The sequence below is a fragment of the Varroa destructor genome, unplaced genomic scaffold (assembly GCF_002443255.2).
Source record: "Varroa destructor unplaced genomic scaffold, Vdes_3.0 BEIS01000006.1, whole genome shotgun sequence".
Lineage (NCBI taxonomy): Eukaryota > Metazoa > Arthropoda > Arachnida > Mesostigmata > Varroidae > Varroa > Varroa destructor.
Window position 1 is genome coordinate 2,296,734 of NW_019211459.1, and position 21,709 is coordinate 2,318,442.

Genomic DNA, 21,709 nt, shown 5'->3' on the forward strand with positions numbered 1-21,709 from the left:
GGCCGATCTATGGCTGCGTCAGCGGCCGACCGCGCTAAATTTGAACAGGCGGCCGAAACTCGCCAACAGAACCAGCACATGCGTGGGCGAATACCATGCAAAAATATGGGTACAGCTTAGCGCCGAAAGGAAACACACAAAAGTCAATATAACAACCTGGAAAAGCTGGGACTCGAATATGACAACACTCCCAAACATTAATATAAAAAAGATTTGGCGTTAGAGAAAGTTATGTGTACAAATATAATTTATACAGGTTTTTGTTATAGGAAGGTGAGAAGATTCGAAAGGAGAACTAAATAAAACGAAATAAGCTGACAACTCGGTGCTCGATAGCTTTATCCAAAATTGGCAACAGATAAAACTTCAACAAAATAAATTACGACAGTATTCATATTCGCGTAACACAAACATATCGAGCACTTCTATGATGCGACTGGGCAATTTATTTCAAACCTATTTTCTTTCTTACCTATCCGTTTTTTAAAACCTTATAATTTTCGGACAAATATTCCACATAACGCTATGATCGCGTTACCGCCATCGCGTAAGTTTTACACACATACGTATACATCAATATGTAAACTTTTTCTCAGTAGTATTTAAATTGTTTGGCTTAAAATGTACGAACTCAGAATTTCGCATTGTAGAATGATCTCTGTGTCGACATATTTCAAGTGTGACGTACTACTATTATTATCAAATGTTATAAGTATATACTGTTTGCATAAAAAAAAAGTAAATTGATTTAATTATGTTGTATATCTGCTGCTTCTTAGTGAAGTGAACGATTGTATAGTTACAGCAGCTGGAAATACTTTATGCGTTCCCTTTCATTTCACAACCGTGGATAGCACAACAACAATCAGTTTGCCTTTATCGCACTACTGGCCGCTTGTATGCTGTGTATTTTGACCGAATGGTAAATATTAAGGATTTGAAATAAGCTGAAACGAACTCCTTCAACGATCTTAGCAACGTCAACAATTACTTTTGGTGATTGCATCCTAGGACTCTACGGGGCAAAATCATTGGTTGAATGCACCATTGGTAGCGTCGAACTTGTCGCTTTGTCCTCGGCCCGTCATCAACCAATCAGTCACTAATGTTTCAATGACTGACAGCACATCAATGACGAGCATACATAGTTCATGATTGACATCATGGTTATTTTCGGTCGTAGGTACAGAAATGGCCGTTGAACCGAATAGACCAATTGTAACCACCCGGTGTTATTAATAAAGCAGCTCTTCCTGACGAACTTCGGCATCCCTTATAACAGGTTTACATTCTACAAGCGTTTGTGTAGCCAACAATGCGCTTACTACGCATATGTGACCGGCGGTCGTTGCGACGAGCGCCATTTAAAAGCCTATTCTTCAAATGTTTCATCCTCTTGATACCGCTGACATCAATCGAGCATAATTGCTGGTCTGTATCTACCGAATAGCGCAACTACTTAACTGAACCGCATGCACTTCGGCTAGAATTAATCACCTCTCATTCCAAATGAAGGCTGAAAACGATGGCGCCGCTAGCTATGCGTGTCGAGATGCTGTCGACGACGAGATCGATGTATATACATGTCACATAATGCTTGCAAAACTGTGAATAATAAATTGAACAGCTTCACTACACATGGCCATTACGAGCAATAACTAGTAGTCAGCAAATTTGTCATTGGCCAAATAGTCCGTGGATGACATCGCCCAGCTAATCGACAACAACACAAGTGTCTACCGAGAAGTCAGGGTCGATTTTGGTCATTTACTGTTCACCGTTCTTCCTGTTGCCTGTTGTGAAGCTCTTGCATGTCCCTGAAAAGCATCTGGTCCATTTTTTCGGTCCCTTGTCCTTGTCGGGTAAGCTAATGGCATATCATCAATGGGCAGCAACAATCAACCGATTGACTGACTACTCTCGGTCGGAGCCAGCTGAAATGATAGTAAAACTATAATTGTGCGAACTTAAGATGGTTCGGTACTTCATAGTAGTCATTGTCGTTGTTTGCGTCACCTGTTACGTCGTGAAACTGTACGCAAGGTTGAGATGTACACCCGAGTCTAAATCCAGTGCAACTGCCAACACGTGCATCAATGCATAATTGGAAGCAGTTGCTTTTTTTAACGTTGGTTCTTCTCTAGTCGTATACTAGAATAGCTAGCTGAAATCCGCTGTCGCTGAAAATGACCAAGGGGGCCGAAGCGAGACTATTTTAACATAGCGTATCTGTTGGCTTTGCGAGATATTACAGGCACTTGTTGCACCTTTTTAGCGCAACAGAACCTCGACCTTGTTGAGAGATGACGTTAGAGCTTTTCGATAATCAAAAAGGCATCAGAGATCAGAACCCTCAATGTCTGACAGAATCCGACTGTCTACACCCTAATAGAAAATGCCAAATTCAATGACAACGTAGCATATCGAAGAAGATGGCATCAAATGGTTAAGAATCCGACAGGACTCTTTAATAGCTGTCAGGAACGATGTTATGGCCTTTAGCCGACGTATACTTATGTATAAAACGAGTAAAGTTTCTGTAGACATATATATATATATATATATATATATATATATATATATATATATATATATGTATATACCGTCTCAAGCATAGCAAGCTAGATGTTGACTACTTTGGCCAAATAAGAAAAATTATATCTAAATATTGTTTATAAGAATAACTTTCTTACGTGCCGGAGGTAGGAGCGCATCCTCTGTAAGCGGTGGGTCATTTTTCCACACTTCGTTATCATTGTCACAGCGTAGGTTGAATTGCGATAGTCCCCCAGTCCTGTTGCTGAAAGTGAACTGTGAATATCCCGTAACCAGCCTTTCTGACATTTAAGAGTAAGGTGACGACTGTACCTCGTCAGATAGTCTAACGATGTTCAAAATGACGTAAAGTATTCAGTGGTTCCTGAAAAATAATTGTTGATTTTACCCTATTTACTCTTAATCTTTTCCATGTGAACAAGCGTCTCCATATGTTATTTTCGAATAGATTAATAGCATGTTTACCCTGGTGGACCTCTGAAAAAAGTGATGAAAAGTGCAATAATCAATATGCGAAGGTAAATGCGGCAGCTATAAGCGTTTGAAGATCTAGAAGCCTATGGGGCTTGCGAAGTGTGACTGGTCATTGCCTCCAACCATACCGATGATATCTGCAACGATGCTCGCCTAGGGGTGTTTGGGCAGCTTGGAAAGCTGATTGAAAACACACTGAGCATAATTAGAGGGTAGGGAGGTCTCGCGAATAAAGGAAACATTTGGTTTCTATTTGTGCGTTGTTATCTGTTATTTTCCGATTGTTACTTGCTCATGAATCTCCTTCGGTGTTCTGGCAGCCAGCCGTCGTACATGCAGGCTTCCACAGGAGACTCCGCTTTGTTTGGAGATGTTTATTATAAGTAACCGCAAGCAATCATCATGGTTCTTGCGGGCGATGGACGCTAAAGAATTATGAACGCTCTCTTTATGATCTTGCTTCTCTAGTGGTCGGGGAAGGGTGCCCTCGACTCTTTAATGGACAGAAAATATTGGTTATTTCGCACACGCTCGAAAGAAAACCAGCCAGAGGTTAAGTCAACGACTCCGTAGAACAAGGACCTTGCTAGGTAGGGACCCTCGAGTTCGATTCGATTTATTGAGCAACAACAAATGTATAATTGGCCATAGGCCATATCGTCATTTCGGTTATGTGAGAACAGTGTACATGCTAACGTTTTCGCTACTAAACCGATAAATCTATGTAATATCGTTCGAGAATTTCAATAAAATTCAAGGTAGAGCCTGAAACAAAATAGCGTTTGTCTTTGTGTGGCAATGCAAATTATTCAAAGCTCTTGTAAGTGTTGGTCATAAATGTATATAAGGTCTCTTTCGCCAGAGCGTTCAAAAGTAATAAGAAGGTGTCACCGATTGTACGTCGTTTACGAGCCGAACTACTCGATGAGTTCACAGATATGTGCTAAGCTACTGCTATGGTATTTTTTTGGAGAAATTTGTTAACGCCGAAACCCGGGTCTAAAGCAGCCAGTTGCTTGTCGGATCTAGTTTTACTTAACTTGACAACGATGCCTTATCCCTGATTACCATTTGTCGCTCAATATTATTATTATAGATAGTTTTGTAACGTAGGTTTTTTGTACTGAATTTTCACAATTCTAAAAAAATCTGTGTCTATTCGATTTGACCAAATGTGTTCAAGTTATTTCACAGTAAAAATATACGTCGGATTACTAGGATTTCTAGTGATCAATTTAATGTCGAATATTTTTTTGTGCGCTCTCGAAATAAATTGTGATTGTGTGATGTACTATGTTTTCGTAGTACACGTACGATCCTTACCCATAAACAACTGCAGGAGATTACGACAGTTATCGCAAGAAAGTGAGTCTTACCGTTTATACTGGTCGTTCGCTAGCACTCGCTACCTGGCGACTCATTGACTCCGCAGGATTGTGTGTAGAATACTGTCGCTACGCGAGGACTATATAAGATGGCGCCTCTAAACTAAGTATCTCTATTTCGCTTTGTTTCTCAGACTGTATCTAGGGGAAATGCAGGTTTTTTAGCGATTTTTTTTGAGCGTGCTTAAGGCGTCATGTCTGACGGTCATGCCTACTCAACGCAACCACTATTTATTGCGATTACAGCTTCAAATCGAAACCTAAATGATTCATTTACCATTTTGTTTTTATAAGCATTCTTCCTTTGACCCGCAAATAAAGTTTAGTAGTAGTCGTACAACAAATGGTATTGCTGGGTGCAAATTTGCTGAAATGTCGCTCGAATACACTTCAGACAAGAAAATCTATAGTAGGTTGTAGATTATCAGCAGACCAAAGGCCCAATAATGCACAAGCTTCAAAGGGCCAGTCGAGCACAAAGGTGCAGAAAGTCACAAAAGGACGACCAAATGAATAATTAACGCTGTGCTATTGAAAATGGCTATCAATTTTTATGTGAAATACCTAAATGTATCAACAAAAAAAAAAGGCTTTTTAGGCTATTTTGAGACGTTTATGAGCTCCCTATAAAAATATAGACTCCTCTAATACTTTCGAAAAATTACCGATTTACTGGAATTCTCCCTCGAATGTTTCACAAAACAACATGAAAACTGGCAACAACCATCGATTTCGGGCACAAAAGGAATTTTTGGTCTCGTAGACGCTTCCCCAGCGCGAAGAGATCGGATAATAACGGATCCTCGCCAAAACGCACTGCTTTTGGCCATTAGGTGTTTAATGTTTTATGCCAGAAAGAAATGGGCTTCGTGTGGTACCAGGAGTAGTGGATAAACTTATGCCCGTTGTGACAAACAGCCGTACAAATTTTTTCCGATTCGAACGCGGTACTTTGCGCGTTATAAAGGTGGGCATTGTATTTTCGTAGAGTGTGCATTTTCAAGTAATTATGTAAGTTGTACTCAGTCAAACACGCATTCTTTACTATAACCAGAATAAAGGTCGGATCGAACAGATACCTTGAAATTTCCTACCTGCTACTGTTTTAGGGCCTCTCCAATAGGTTACTGAACCGTTCATGCACATACATGCGTCGTGCTTTATCGGGCTTTCTAGTGCATGTTAAATTTACAAAGAGTTCTGCCTATGCTGTATTTTCCAGATGCTGTAGTCTTTTTCTAGTTTTGACCACATCCCTAAACGAACCTTTTGTCGACGAACTATATACTTCTTACTTTGTTACAATAAATACACCGACCGCTCGATGAACTCATCTCGGACGGATGGACAGACGGATCAGTGATAATTGGTGTTTCTAACCTAAGATCTAAGTGTTGTTCATGATAAAATGTGTTATTATCTTAGTCATTTTCATTTAGTGGCACACGAAACACTTTGTTGTTGTACGGCAAAGATCGATAAACTCTTCATACACTCGCCCTAATGGCTCATGTCTATATTACAACATCGGGTAGTAGATTAACGTGATGACCATCTGCTGCCGCGACAGCTCGCTTTTTCAGTTAGGACAGCTAAGGACGACGTGATAAGCTTTTTCCGCATAAGTCCCCACGAAGGATGCAATTATCCAAATGGCACCTAGTTTTTAATCGTGACAATTAGATAATCAACTAAACGGTAGGTAAATCAGTAGTGTCTAATTCCTCTCATATTCTATTGGGCTATCTATGGTCGACAGGAATCTTCTTCTTGGTCTGCTATTGTCAAGTCTAACTACTTTTGGTTATTTTTGGCGGTGTTCCAGGAGGGGGGCGATAGTAGCGAAACATTTAAGACTGTCTGTATCCAGTCAAATACGTGTTTGTTTTTCCTCTGCATAAGATTCTTGCTGTTTGTATCGTGCTCGTCGTCGGGAGAGGCACAGCGGTGGTGGCGACTATGTCCCCCTGATAAATTTTCGAGTATAGGTAATGATGATGTCTCTTGCGATACGATCTTTTTGCTGACCAGGACAGCGGCAAGACGTTATCACGATGGCTTCCCATTTTGTTTCTTAATACATCCAACCTCTCGTAGGCACACAGTTTTGGTATCTGTTCACGATACCTTCCTTTCATGTTGCTGTTTGTTGGCCGATTCTAGAGTGGACGAAGAAAAAAGTTGCCTCTCCAGCCATAGAGTGCTGTTTGATCGCCTCTGTCCAATTACAGCTGCGCCAACGTCTATCTCATTTCTACTTGTTGCCTATTCGTCCTGACAGCGGAGATCGCGGCGCATGCGACCGTCCGAGTTGACCGTAACAACGGTCGCCGCTGTCATTGAAGAACGAGTGCGAGAGAGCCAGTTTAGTGAATGGATCACCACCGACATTGGAGTCGACTGAGTCTATTTGCCTGCCTGTCTGTCTGCCAGTGCATCGTAATCTATTGACTAGAGAGCGAGGAAACAAAACGAGGAGGAGGAGAAGGGGGGACAAGACACCATGTGGATGTAACGCACGCCAGTTTTATGGTGTCGCTGTTGACTGTAGGGGCCTATATCCAGATTTCCGCTCGGCTGTACATGTTGTTATTGTATTGAGAGGATCTTGCGCGTGCTAGAGAATGGTAGCACTCTGCCCATTTTGCTGTTGATCTCCTCTTTCTTGGCTGCTCTGCTTATCCCCTGCAAAGCGTAACTTAATAAGCATTTTATTTGCTCATGCGACCGCGGCGCTAGTATCGGTTACGTATTCCGTGTAGCTCCAACAATACGTGTTCAGTGACTCGTTCTAGGTGAATTTACCCGCACGAGTGCAGTACAGAGAAGGGGAAAAATGTGTGCAACAAATTGGCCGCATTCACTGTAGTTCTGCCCACTCACATGCACTTGAAATAGCGGGTATACCTGTATGAGGTATCGAGTATTAATCTCGATCGAAAAGAACTGATATTATGCCATGATTGTTGTGAGGAGGAATCGTGCAAGTGAAGTCTCCTAGGTGACCGTGACGATCCAGTAAGAGTATTGGGTGAAACTTTAGCCTACTACTCCTGCTGAGCAATATGATGTATAGTACAAGTGATTAAATACGGAAATAATTCTTCAGTTGGGTATATCTCGTTATTGCAGCAGTTACTTGTGCATCCGTGAAGTTGAGGCAGAGAAGTGTATATAGTGAACTTATTCACCGAGCATCGAATGGTACAAAAAAAAGTCTCCTGAAATACACGATGATGTCTATTTTTCGGAATTCCGGATGGCGACAGGATCGTGTAGATGCTTTTTCCCTGAAGCGTCAAACAAGTTCAACAAGCCTTCGTTTTCTAGCGGAATATGAACGAACCTCAAATGAAGTAGCGGAACTGCTAAATTCCTCAGCGTTGTCAGCTGAAGCAACACTAAGTAGCTTCTCTACAGACTGTTCCTATGACTTCATTTCGTTTGAGGTAATATTGCAGGCGTCTTTTATGGTTTACATTTGGTCCTGTACATGTGTACAGAATGAGCTAGTAGACTCTGGACAGAACTGATTATAATTTTTAAAATTATTTGTTTTATAAACAATTGCAATTATATCAATGTATTATTATTAATCGAATATAATTCATATTTGTGGGAAATTCGCGAGCTCACAAATTAGGCATCTCTATCACTGGAACCGAATTTTTGCATCTTATTGAGAGGAATCAGATCATTTGATCGCTCCCTTAACTTGGATCCTTTGAAGTAGACTTTTGGAGTCTGCTTCGAATTTTTCTAAATTATGTACCGTTTAAGAATACTGTATAGCGACAGCTTTAGGTAATGGAATAACTAGGTCATCTCGGTGACAGTATTTCCGGTCTTAAAATTTTTCACAGTGGCGGCTCTTCAGTAGCGCTATAGATGCATTCATTATATAGTTATCGCATTAGATAGACACACCGTATAGTTATTAACTGATGCAACTGTATATGGCTACAATTTAGTTTCAATTAAAAAATGATTTGAACTCATGCGATTTAGCCTGCATCTATATTTACTTTATGAGTATGTAAGGCTACTTCTCCTAAAAACATATAGTAGTGGGGTTAACACTTGCCTCTCTGGCGTACTCTGACGAGTCTTTTATGAACTGCCAAAAGCTGATTGAATGAGAAAAGTTGAATTTTCCACAAGATCGTATGTGAAGAAGCACTACCATCTTTTTTGCTTATGTATATGTTATCTCTTTATGTGAATGTTTCTCTGAGCCGTTACAAAAAAGTTCATAGCTGTGTATTAGACCAAGTATATATGTATGAGTGTGAACAGGTTATTATATCATTATGATTTGTTGTTATATATCATAGTGTTTATTTATGTGTATATAGGTCAAACTATTTTGCGTTGCACGCCGCGTACGTTGGCTAGTTATCGTGTGCTATGTTATTATAGGGAACGGTTAGAAAAAAAACTTTTGTTATTACCACTGTGATAGATCGAATTGGAGATCTAGCTAGAAATAACCACTAGCAGTTGTAGCAGGAAATTAAGGTAACATTTCAAACAGCGGACGAGGCACTCGTTAATGATTAATAATATTAGAGAACCAACAATAGGTGATTCTATAATATGTATTCTAAATAATAGTAATTGGATATTGCGGACTAAATGTTTGTCATCGACCCTTTTTGGTTGTCATTTTTATACCATGTTAGCAAGACCAAAATCACCATAGTTATAGCGGTGGGGCTTCGTCCTATAAACTGCTACTACCACCATAAAAAGCTGAAAAGCAAATGGACCATCATCATATGCTAATGAATTAATGTCAACCGTTATACCAAAAGTTATTTCTCAGACTTCCTCATCGTTTCGCCCTCTTCCTTCCCCGGATCAACCGCAGCTTTCCAATACCACTTGGCACAAATGATAACTGTGTTTCCACGCCTGGCACTTAAGCCGTTCGGCATTGCTTCAGATAATGGGCACATGCTAACGCAAAATGAAGTGTGCTTTCGTCCAGATTCTCACCTGGGCCCTCACGAGCTCTGAAGTTTAGCAGCTAAAGAAATTAACCACTGTGCTATCACAGGATAACTACATTCATTCACTTGGTTTTTGTTATAGTACTGTATATCTGTGGCTGAGGAATGAGAGCAATAAATATTATAATTATCTTAAGATGAAGTACTCACTGGACGCTGGACTCATTTTCATGCTAGTTATTCTTTTGCATTGATACGATCTATCTTGTCAGAGCGTCAACGATCTTTTGGGAATATCAGAAAGGCTATCGTTCTGCATGCAATGGTGTGACAAATTCTCGAGAACCGTCATCGAATATTCTATCGATTACGACATACGCTGTTTGTATCCCCCCTTTTGTCCTGACATTTGCCATTTGTTTTTCTTTAGTTTCTGTTGTTTTTTTGCATTTTTATCGTCAATATTCGAAATGCTCTTGTCATTGACAAAAGTTTCGATTCTGGCAAAAACACTAGTATGCGTGCCGTTCGCCCGCAAATGGAAATGCTGGCAACAACAACAGCGATGCCGCTGCAGCAGGGAAAAACTTCTGGTTGCTGGCGTCGTTGCACCGCCCCCGCCATCATCGATAACGCTACTATTTTGTCATCTATAGCGGGCACTGTGGGGTACTGCCGTTGTAGACGTTGAACGCCAAATCACTCCGAAGTTAGATTGAAAGGGGCGATATGAGCGAACGAATGAACACAACGATTCATCCAGGGCAGCTTCTTCTTTTTCTTGTGTATAGGGGTGGGTGGGTTAGGGTCGCTGGGACCAACAGCAATACCCGTTTCCAATACAAAGTTACCGGTTGAACAACGTTATCATTGCAACGGTCGGACGGCAGGACAAGATTTTTGCTCAGGAGACATACAATACCAGCAGGACAGGCAGAAACTTCATTCTCTCGATATTGCTGCTTGGTCAAACTTCACCTTCATCATATCATCAGTGAACGACAAAATTCTGTCTATTGGCTGTCCCACCCTCCATTGTTGGTGCCTGATAGGTCATTACTGAAAAAGATGTGTGTACTTAGATTTGCGCTGTTGTTGTTGTTACATATGAGCATTTTTGCGGACGTGTGTTCAGCAAAAACATAAAAATTAGCAATTGTTACCGTGACAACACTGTTTTTATGTATCCGGAACTAACGTTAGGCTATTGAATCTAAAGGGCAACCGGAAAAGGCCGAAAGAATTAAGGCAACCCTAATAGTCATCATAATAATAATACTATTTAGTGGACCGTAACGAAAACGTTTACTAATAACTGATATATGTATATATATATATATATATATATATACATTTGTGTGAAGTGGACTCCCTTAACTTTGACGTTGGCTGGCAGCAGTGAGCGCTCTACAGCCACCTGCTTTGCGAATATCACAAGGGGAGTGTGCTGCTGGAAAAGAGAAGTTTCGTTTGCCTCTGGTTATCGGCAGAAACTTCATCTCGGTTGCGAGTATATAGCTAGAAACGGGTTATACAAATAATTTTATGCTATGATCCATTAATCAATCGATAGGAAAAGCTGTCTAGCTATCTATTACGGGCGTATGCAGAAATTTTCAGACTTTTTTTTTACTATGTTGCCATTGAGAACAGAGTTAGTATGATTACTGCTAAAAACTACATGCCTTTAAACGTTTTCGTCTTTGACAGGAAAACTTATTTGAGTAACGTATTTGAGCTCTTAGTATGCCTTTTCCGTAAAAGTTGGATAATTCAACGATCTTTTATTCAACCACAATGAGATAACCGTGCTTAACATAACTCGATTGAAACATGTTTACATTACAATAAAATCCAGTAGGCCGATAAACAATATCAGCGTCAAGTTCAATCACGATCCAATTCTCTCCAACGATTTTTAATGAATAGAGGCTTAAGGCGGGTAGAACTCTGTAAAATGTACTTATGTTTGATGTAGAACTATATGTATAGTCGATTGAGCCAGAGTCCTAAATGGCCATGCCCGACAGTCACTCAAGAGCTCATCAAAGCTTCAGTAAGTGCAAATCGTACAACCGGCATCGCCTGTTTGCATAGGACGAATGGTGCACATACGGAAGGAAAGGATCGATCGAAAAACATTACTCTCATTACCATTATCGTTTTTCTGCGAGGGTCATTATAAAAACAGAGACTGGCATTGTTGCTTGTACCAGATTCTGCTTGTGTTTTTAATATCAGCTCATCGTTAGCCGCAGCAGCTATTACTTGTGTGATAATTTGTAAAACGACGCTCTGCCATTATCATCTTTGTTTAATCCGGTTTTCTATTCGTCTGTTCCGTTTTTTGTGCTGTCACATTATGATCTTCCTTATTCTTTACTGTGCAGTAGTTTAAGGAAGATTTAAAGGCAGATTACGATATTGCAGGTATTCGCAGATCCGCGCAGAGTTAAGCGAACCAGAAGGGTTGAACGGTGCTTTCTTCTGTACGATCATTCCGTCGTCGCTGTTGTTCGATAGAGAAAAATTGAATACTAATAGTAATAATCAACAGTGAAAAAAAACAGGCATGATACGCGCAGTTGTGGCTGCAACGGTGCTATTACGTTGCACGCCTCAACGTGTGTCCAGAGTGGTGGGCAGCATCAGGCTCCCTATTGGCTTTTCTTCTTTAATTTTTCGTCACCACTGCCACCGTGGTCGTTTTTGCCACGATAGGCGTCAATCTGTTGCTTCCTCCCGTCTGGCGCCGTTATTGTTGCCGTAAAAAAGCACAAGGTTGTCGAAGGTCAGAGACAAAACAGAAAACTATGAAGGGGAGACAATAGTTGCCACGCAATGGCGGCAGCAGCCGATGCCTTGGTGCCGCCATTGCGAACGAGGCAGCCACAGAAGACAAACAAAAGATGGACTACGACTGCTGAAATCGAGACGATAGACACACGATGATAAGAGGCAAAAGAATGAAAAGAGAAAGGCTGGGTGTGCAAGGGAGGTGGAAAATCAACGAAACAGCGAGAGAGAAGGGGCCAAAACGAGAGATCGAACGTCCGAGTAAAGGGCGAAGACGAGCCGAGCAGGCAACAGCCAACACGAGGGGCAAAACTAAGCGTCGGGCACTATGTACGAATGCTATTAGGCAAAATCGGCGTCGTAAGTACATAAACGAACACATGGGCGGGCGGGCAGACGGCAACAGACGATATATGTTCAAAAAGTTTTTATATTCTACTGCTGCTGCGTCCGTGACGAGCAGCGTGGAGGCATCCTGTGTCGTTCTTTAGACGAACGAGAAGGTGTAAGGGAAACAGGGGGGCTTATATTGCGTTGTGGCCTGATGGGTAAATTCGTTAGTGACTATCATAATGATTATAATGTTAATCGTAGTGTTCCATCTTCTCGTGGTTATAAGACAACAGTGAAACTCTACATTAGGATAACAGCAAAGAAATGGTAGATCAGCAATGAAAAACAGGGTCTGCCAAATTTTCAATCATGATCATTGTCCTTTCTAGCATCATTTTTTACATCCTTTTAAGTAGTTCGTCATGACAGCTAAGGTACTAATGTAGCACCAATAACAGAGGTAAACGTATTGCTCGTAAATGAAAAAATACAAACAGTTTAGTGCTATATGATTAAATAGGTAACAAGAAATAAAGGCTACTTTTTCCTATATCGGTCTAACGCTTCTCAGAGGCTCAGATAAGACGCCCCATAAAACAATTACCGATGCGGCCACAAAATTTTCGAAATACTTCGTCTTCGCCGCGCTGTTGTTGTTGCTGCTTTTTAGCCTTCCAGTGACCAACTCCGTACAGTTTAAAATAGGATAGCGTTAAGTGCTGAAGGGTTGACAAGCTGCGCCTTTGAAATAGGGCTAGCCAGACAGATTATTGGCCGCGGAACTAATCTTGTTCGGGCATTTTTTGTCTTCCCCAATTGACTGCATGTTTCAGCAAACGTAAAGAATGTGGTAAGCCGGATGCCAAAATTCTACTTTCTGTTGTGTTCGCTACTTGATTTAACGGCTACTTCAAAGTATCTTTTGAATGAACATCATCGTTGTGCCATTTATCTTCTGCCGTGTGCACTGTCATTTGTATTCTATGTCATCGCGAAGTTAGAAATGAGACTTCGTTTTGAAAGGCTACAAAGCTCTCGATTAGGCCTGGAAAGACAATCAAGAAAATCCGCGTTCTAAAGGTCTTATTAGTGAAGCTAATTATTATAGATCATATGAAATGGATTTGGCACCGTTTATCAGCGAACGTGTATTGGGGATTTGCGACACCGGACAAGTTGGCACCACTACAAATCTCAGCAGAAACGATCGTTTTAAGCCTCTCTAATTAGATTATATGATTCTGCGTGTTATAGGCTGCGATGAAAGTGGAAATCTAGCATTAGGGACCAAAGAATACTTTATCAATTGAACATTAATTACCACCGAGAGATGTAATAACAAATCGACGTCCGAGTATAGTTGCCATAATTAAAGTGCAGAAACGTCACGTTCTTATTTGATTTACGCATTTGTTACAGTCAACCTACTTCGCGTGAGATCTTAGCGTAATCTCACCCATCAAGTTACCTAAACGCTAAATATCTGTTCTGACACATCGGAACAACGGCAGATGCAAAATATCATCAGAGGAACGTAAACACACATAGCTCTATTGCGTTTTTCGTATAGCAGCTTATCTTACTTTGGGCTCATGTAGCCTGTAACGGACGTAACTTTTGCCTTTTGTCAAACGCGGGCCTATCTTGCATACATAGAAAAAGAGTACAACGAAAGGCATTGTCGCCTCCTGACTACGATGGGAAACGTCTTGTATTGAAATCGTGAGACGCAGACAGTCCGCAGCTCGACATAGGACATTGTCTGCCGCCATCTGGATAATGTTTCGTGCCCTTATCGACCACCGATAAGTATGCAAACCACTATTTCAGTGATCACGTACAAATAAAAAGGAATCCATTATGACTGTTGAACGATGTTTTAAAATTAATCATTTAGCACATACAGCCGATTGCGGGTTATCGAGACGAGCAATCATGTAAATTCGTTGAAAATCAAATTATGCTTCACATACTAAATACATATATAATGCTTCATTAAAATAAACTTCGTTTCACCTAATTCAGACACAACTGGATTTATGGTTAAAATTTACATTATAGCCTGTCTATTTGCAAGTGAAGTATATCGAAGCCAATCTTTAACAACGTTTGTTTGTTCCGAGGTGTACTACAGCGATATAACGTGTTTTCTATCTGTATATATATATATAGTTTTGCCTGCCATATTATGTAATTTTTTAAGTAAAAATATTCCGTTTGGGGGGGGTGTCTTGTCCCTTCCATAATGACCATCGAAACACATTGCGATTTTCTCATTACTGGGTTATTGTTTAATGAACGTACAAATACCAGAACCAAGCGTTAAGCAACATCTTGAAAGATGGATTCTTCATTTCCGCTCTCGAAAGTAGATACCATAAAGATGGAACTCGATTGCTTATTATATTAACGTATTGCCGTACCAGCTTGGAGCGTCATACCCAACAAGACCATACCCCCACGTCGACGTCTGACGGCCATTCTCCTCCAAGAAAGGCTGTTTTTAGTGTATTATGTACACGCATTACATAATATCATTATTGTAAATAACTATATTTTTACAACATTTCTCATCGTCATGTTATATCATCGGTTGTTTTCTAGGCGATAAAATACGGGCCTCATAACGAGTGTAGAAAATTTCGCTGAATAGTTAGCAACGCTCTGGGTGATTTGAGCGGTGCTTCGTATAGGATAGTGATTCTGTAAGCGCGCACGCACACCCGACCCTGAAGGAACGACCGAGCCGCTAGTGGCAACACTCATTCACTTTTTTGTATTGGGCCACCAGAAAATAAAAAAAAAACACTATTAAAGTGCTTTCTTTACGCAAGTACAATATTATTATTATTATTATTATTATTATTATAGCAAAGATCGTCTAAAAATAGAAATCGTCGAACGGAATTAAGAGTCGCGAAATACACGACGACGGGACTAGTGAAACAACAGCAGTTGCACAATGAGCACGATGTTCATGCTGGAGTGCTGGCAACATGAATGCTATTTGAAACAACGTTAATTATATAAAAACGGTAATTATAATATAGTAACGTATATGCTAAATTAGAAAATAGCCTATATAGCGACAAGTGTATGGACAAAATGAAAGCTGTTTTCGATGAATCAGCGTCTATTGACACATTTAATATGTTACCACAAAAGAAACATTGCCTATGCGAAACCACAACCGTTATTATTATTGCTAGTACTGGTTTTAGACTTTCTGGCAGTGCGATGATTCTATATACCCGTATTAGCAGAACGGTACTGGCTTTTGAGTGTCTGTTTAATCAACAGAATCGGTCAAGTCAAAAGGTTCAATAACCCAACTTGGGTTCAAGTACACAGACTGAGCTCTCAAGATCGATAAAAGCCCTATTATTGATATGAGTGGATTCACATTATCAGATCTTAATATATTTTAAATTAAGCGTATACCATTATGATCAAAGCTGTGCCAACTGGGAAACTGGGTGACATCACAGAAAATTGTATTTCCTTTTAGAACGATCAAAATGAAACCTTATGCAGGTCGTGCTGATGTTCCTCCTTTCCGGAGGTAGGTTCACCTAAACGCGTGAATATTTTATGCACAACAAAGCATATATAAATACTTTTACCTATAGCATTTTCAGGCATAATGCGAACGAAATATGTACGTGTTTGATCTTCCGCATGCCATAACTGCACGCGCCCACGGTCTAACGAAATATCTTCACCTTCGAAGATAAACATTTAGTTCAACTCATGCCCCATACCGAACTCCTGGAGATTGTTTCTGGTCGCGTGCAGCTACGGTTATAGTCTCTATAGTTTTTTTCACAAGGAAGTAACTAATTTCTGTCTTGTGCATATTTACACTTTTCCAATTTAATCATTCGACAATTCAGTATACGCGAAGACTGCACAGACAAGACAAAGCGCACTTTTCCTTGCAAAAACCAACGAAAGCCAAGCACAAGACGCTTTCGTTCATAACAGTAATGACTCAAATACTCCTGAGTGCCTACGTAAAGCTATCGCGATACTACCTTAGGCGCTATGGGCCAACCTAAAATGGCTTTCGTCTGTTGTAGATGGTGCTTGATTCGTGTTAAGCTTAGTCTAAAGGACGTCATGCACAAAGTGGCAGCTTTAACCGCTCCTATGAACGGACTGCTGTTTAAATCACACAATGAAAAATAGCCCGAATTTTCAAATGCTCAACAATTCATTAGATAAAAATTGTCGTGGGGCATTATTCCTGCGACATTTAGAATTTGTGTAGTTTACTCATGTAGGTATTCATCTATAATAATAAAGCACACCACCCAATGGCTATTGGGTGGTGTGCTTTTAACAGTGTCCATTCGTGGAGTTATAAACAAGGTCCATCTACCTACATAGTAGTTTTTTTATGTGGTAGTAGTGGGGTGATTCACCTCTGAACTTTGATAACTTTACCTAGTTGCGACGGGTGAGTACGACCTATCTTTAATGATAGAACATGTTCTCAGTTATTGCTATCACCGTCATTATGTTATATCATTATTTTTATTAATATCCAGCTGTTTTTTTTTATATTCTACGTTTTGTTTTCCAGTATTTTTCATTTACTTTCTTCAATGTGAACTTTGAACTTTTATTAATTTAGGCTTTTGAAAAACAAATGTCCACGGGGACAAAAGTCTGGGGATATTAAGAGATGCTTTACGAATGCGCGGTCTACGGGATTTACAGCCACGTTATGAACTCATGTCCTACGTTATTTAAGGACCTACATTTAATGATATAGCAGGAAGTATTCTACCGAGAATTTCTATGCTGCAGAAGGAGGCAGTTATTAAAATCGAACGTGTATACTGGATCCAATTGCCATTTAGGAGCAATTATTGTTATTAGTATTAGCGCGCTGAAGGTCTTTCTAATACAACGTATCGTATGGTGCACTCCCACTATATGCTGACTTCAGTCGTCGAATCTTCCACGCTCCCTCTGTTCGTTTGGCAGTGTTGCCTCGCTTCAGCGTCTGTAGGTTCAAGTTGGCTATTGGGGCATGAAGAAACCCAAGGGAGCTAGTTCTTCTTTCGAGCTCTCAAGAGGCAGATAACTGTCCCGCTCCTGATGTAATGGCGGGCGAATGTGTTATGTGACCACGAAGCGTTCGCTGTCCCGGTTTCTGTAGTTTTTCCTATTGGGGCAACTGCGGTCGCCCTCGTTATCGTTCGGCAGATTTTCCGATGACGCGATGTTGCTAGCTGCTACCGCGGACGTTAAGCGACTCCTATCCATGGCTGTAACAGCGTAGAATGTTGACAATGATAGTCATCATCGTCGTCAGCGGCGGCATAATCACCGCCATCTTTATCCTAATGCCTGCTCACGTTGGAAGTGTCCTCAGCGATCGGCCGTCAGCATTGCAGAAGCGCCATCGAGACAAACCCGAAGTCAATATAGGAGCGTGTGGTAACTGGCAGTTTCGCACAGCTGCTGCTGCTGCTGCTGCTGTTGTTGTTAGACGGACAGACAGCCGGAGACAACAAACAGACTTCTACAACAGATAAAAGGAGGAAAAAATGAAAAAAGAAAATAACGAATCGGAAGTTTCCGCCTTCTTAGAGCACCTCGCTTTCTGACGCGTAGTCGTCTTTATAGTGCAATATAGTATATACACACGCATATCTATATGTATATATAGATATAAGTGTATATATATATATATATATATATCTAACCACCAGTAGCTGTCGCAGTGGCGGCGCTGTCTATTAGAACAGACAGAGAGAAGGGGTTGCCTCTTCTGCATGGGATTCTCTCCCCCGGCTGTTCCTCTCGCCCCGTGTCCGGACGGTTAGACAAATTCAACAGCGTAGATCAGCAAAGAAAGCAGCCAACAAAAAGCAAGTTTTTTTTACAGCAGCCACACCGTCACAACAGAGGGTAAAAGAAAGGTGTACGCACGGCGTACTGTTGCCATACGCTACGGATATTAGTACCATCAGAGTCCTCACCGTTACCACGAGCAGTGAAGCGGCCGTTAAGTAAAGACGGTGATACATACACAGACAGACAGAAGATTCGAATAATCGAGTACGCGGACCGACGGACAAGCAGTAGGCACTAGTGTATATTTGCTCGTTGGGCCAATTTTCGCCCCTTTTCCATTGCCGTCGTTTGGCTGGTTAGTTGATAACTTCGCGCTTCAGCCTACTTGCAATAAGAAGTTGTCGTCGCCGCCGCCGCCGCCGCGATCATCGTCGTCGGTTCGAACAAGAACGGAGATGACAAGAGTTCTTTTTGCTATGAATATCGAGTTGTGACACTCGGTGTGGTTTTGTCTAGTTTGGCTGTGAAATGAATACGAATTGATAATATGCTTGAGTAATAATACGGATTCTGTATACGTGTGTGAATTTGCTAATGCGCGTGACTTGCATCAGGACCGCAGCAGACGGCCTGTTCGATTTTTTGGCTAGCACTGCTGAGAAATTTTGCATATGATAACATTAGAAAAGTACAAGATGTTGCTATCGTTGAACGCGTGAAAAAGAACTGGATTTTGAAGCTCATTTGAATAGAAGCATTTATGATAAGTGCAGAATACAATTTGTCCAGTGGCGGCGGGACTGAAAAATGACGTAAGGCGAAAAGTTTGTTAAGAAACGCCCACGGATAAAAATTTCGTATAAAATTTGCGAATGGGTTCAGTGTTTATCTGTTGTGCGTCGATAATGATACAGATGCGATGAAAGAATATTATTCTGTAGGAGCTCTACAAAGGTATATGCGCCTTGCACGTACTACTGACGTGACACCCGAAATCCGTGTCGTAAGTTGCGTAATGTAATGAATAAAAACTCACGTATTAGAGTATTTTCCGATAGCAATAACAATAACCAGGGAGGTTCTCATAGGGAAAACTTCGCTCTCAGAAAAGTACCTAATTAATGTATGAAGTGTTCATATAATTTCGGACAACATACGAGATATATGATAAAATCGACAGACATCTGAAATCTTCGTGTGTTACTCTCTATGTAACATCGGCGCTTGATAGAACAATTCAAATTGCGGGTCGGTGCGGAAAAACAACAGAAGGGCCTAGTCAATTGTCGCTGGGGTTATTGCAAGACGAATGCGGGCTTCTCTCGGGGGCTATGACTTGAGTTCTTCTTCGGTGTGTGGGCAAACCAATTTCTCACAACATGTCGCCATTTCTTGAAATAATTTGGATCGGCTAAAATTGCACCGTGGAGAGTTTTTCCATGTTCTTCATCTGTCTTCCGATCTGCAAACTGCAACAGATACACAAGTCGCCGATCGAACAATTTCGAAGCATAATGGTTTGTTTGCTGATATAATCGATATTCCTTCTCTATTTGAGAGAACTTTTGACTGCATTATTGATCACTGGCTAAGAGCGATGTTAGATCCTTTCAATGGGTCCTGAGTATTTTTGGGAGCTTCCGTTTGGCTGCATGATTCCCAATTTGTCGACAGGTCCCACGAAAATTATTGGGAAATTCTGTAAAGGAACTTTTTGTCCACCATGAATCAAACCGCAGGGCTTGTTTTTCGAAGAAGAATGGTTCTGTGTGAGAAAAGTAGAATTATTCTATAGACATTAATGCTGAACAAAAAGCAAACCTATTGAATTTTAGAGGAGTCATTATGCAGATATTGGATGCATCGTGTGCTGCTCATTGTTGCGTTTCTATCAAACGCGCAGAGACAACATGAATTGCAAATGCATTGCGCCTGTGAACGCCGTTGCTTCTTTGTGGCGTCGTGATAACTGTGCAAAGTTGATGCTTAGCCTATACAAAAGCATAAATCTTATTAGAGATTAGAAATGTATGGAAGAGAAATGAGATAGATGACGTTGACGCATAGAAGAGCCTTCTTGGTATTTAGGTGAAATAGTACGTTTTCAGATACTAGCAGACTAAAAAGACAAAAAGTTAGGTCATAATAGCCACTGTTGTGTTGACAAGTTTATAGAAGTTCGTTAGGTGGATGAACTACTTTTTCGCATACAATAGAAAAGCTTCATGCTAGCTTTTATGGGCGATTCTGCTTTAATTTAAATCGGAGGACTATTTAAACAGACTTAAATTTTCACGTATTCTAATCTATATTCCATCCTCAATATTCTCTATACAGGTTTTGACGTACGTACCTTCTAAACATGCACTGGCACTTTAAGAGATATTCATTCACTACCTTTAGACACAATTATATACAATGTATGTCGCAAGCTGGCTAATAACAGCTGCGTACCCAACTAAATAATGTGTATATGCCTAAGTAAAACTGTGTTTGGATCTTTTCGAAAATCAGCTAAGCGTTGTTGTTGTTGTCAGGATTTTACGGGACATGGATATAAGCTCAGCAATTACACTTCCTATTTACACTCGGCTCGTCATCTGTAATTGGTGGTGCACCTATTCATGTATATATATCTACTTATGTGTGGCAACTCCGTGTGTTTTCCTTTCAATTTGCCAATATCAACGAGTGGCAAAACTTGTGATATTTGCTTGCCCACTCGGTCGTTGTTACTACTATCGATGTTGCTTTATTGCTATATGTCTAAGGCAACGTCTGCTTGTTCTGCTAGACTACTTTTCAATAACTTTAACAAAATGCCTTATTTATCACAGTCTACATTGTCATGCTTCGATACAATATCATCGTCATTGCCACACAAGCGGAAATTGATCAGCAGTTGTTTTGACTTTCTCGTTTTGATTAGCCAACGAGCCTAGAGCCATTGTACAGCTGCTGTCACTAGTGATGCGTATCGGTATACGACAACGGCTAATGCTAAATGAGTTCCTCATCAGATGGATGCAGGAGCTGGCAGTGCTAATTAATAACCTGAACAACAGCCAATGGCAACAACAACAACAACAACCTAAGCCGTCCCAGCAGTAACAGTGCGGCTACCGCACAGAAACGACCGGCCTCCTGCGGTGTACAAACTAGCACCAGCGCCGTCTTTGTTGTTGTTGTTGTTGTTGTCGTCGCTGTCGCTGTCGCTGTCGTTGTCGTCTGCTACGCTGTCGCGTTTTTATCCTACGACTTCGATCAATTGTTCTTAATGTATTGTATTATATCGACACGTGGCACCGAACTGTATTTGGTTGTTTGGAACTCTTTTTTCGAACCCATTAACCCTATAGTCTCTACGAAAAAGTCAGCTCTCGGCAAGCCGCTAGTATAAGATCT

The 21,709-nt window shown here is 40.8% G+C and overlaps 1 protein-coding gene and 1 long non-coding RNA gene across 2 annotated transcripts in view; both read left to right on the forward strand.

The window, feature by feature from the left end:
* The window catches only part of LOC111253064 (uncharacterized), a 108,127-nt gene that overhangs the window by 65,200 nt on the left and 21,218 nt on the right, over positions 1–21,709 (forward strand). The window lies entirely within an intron of this gene.
* On the forward strand, positions 7,724–15,093 carry LOC147754734 (uncharacterized). Its single transcript, XR_015316248.1, has 3 exons — positions 7,724–7,864; positions 11,758–12,523; positions 13,916–15,093. It is a non-coding gene; the product is annotated as an uncharacterized LOC147754734 (long non-coding RNA).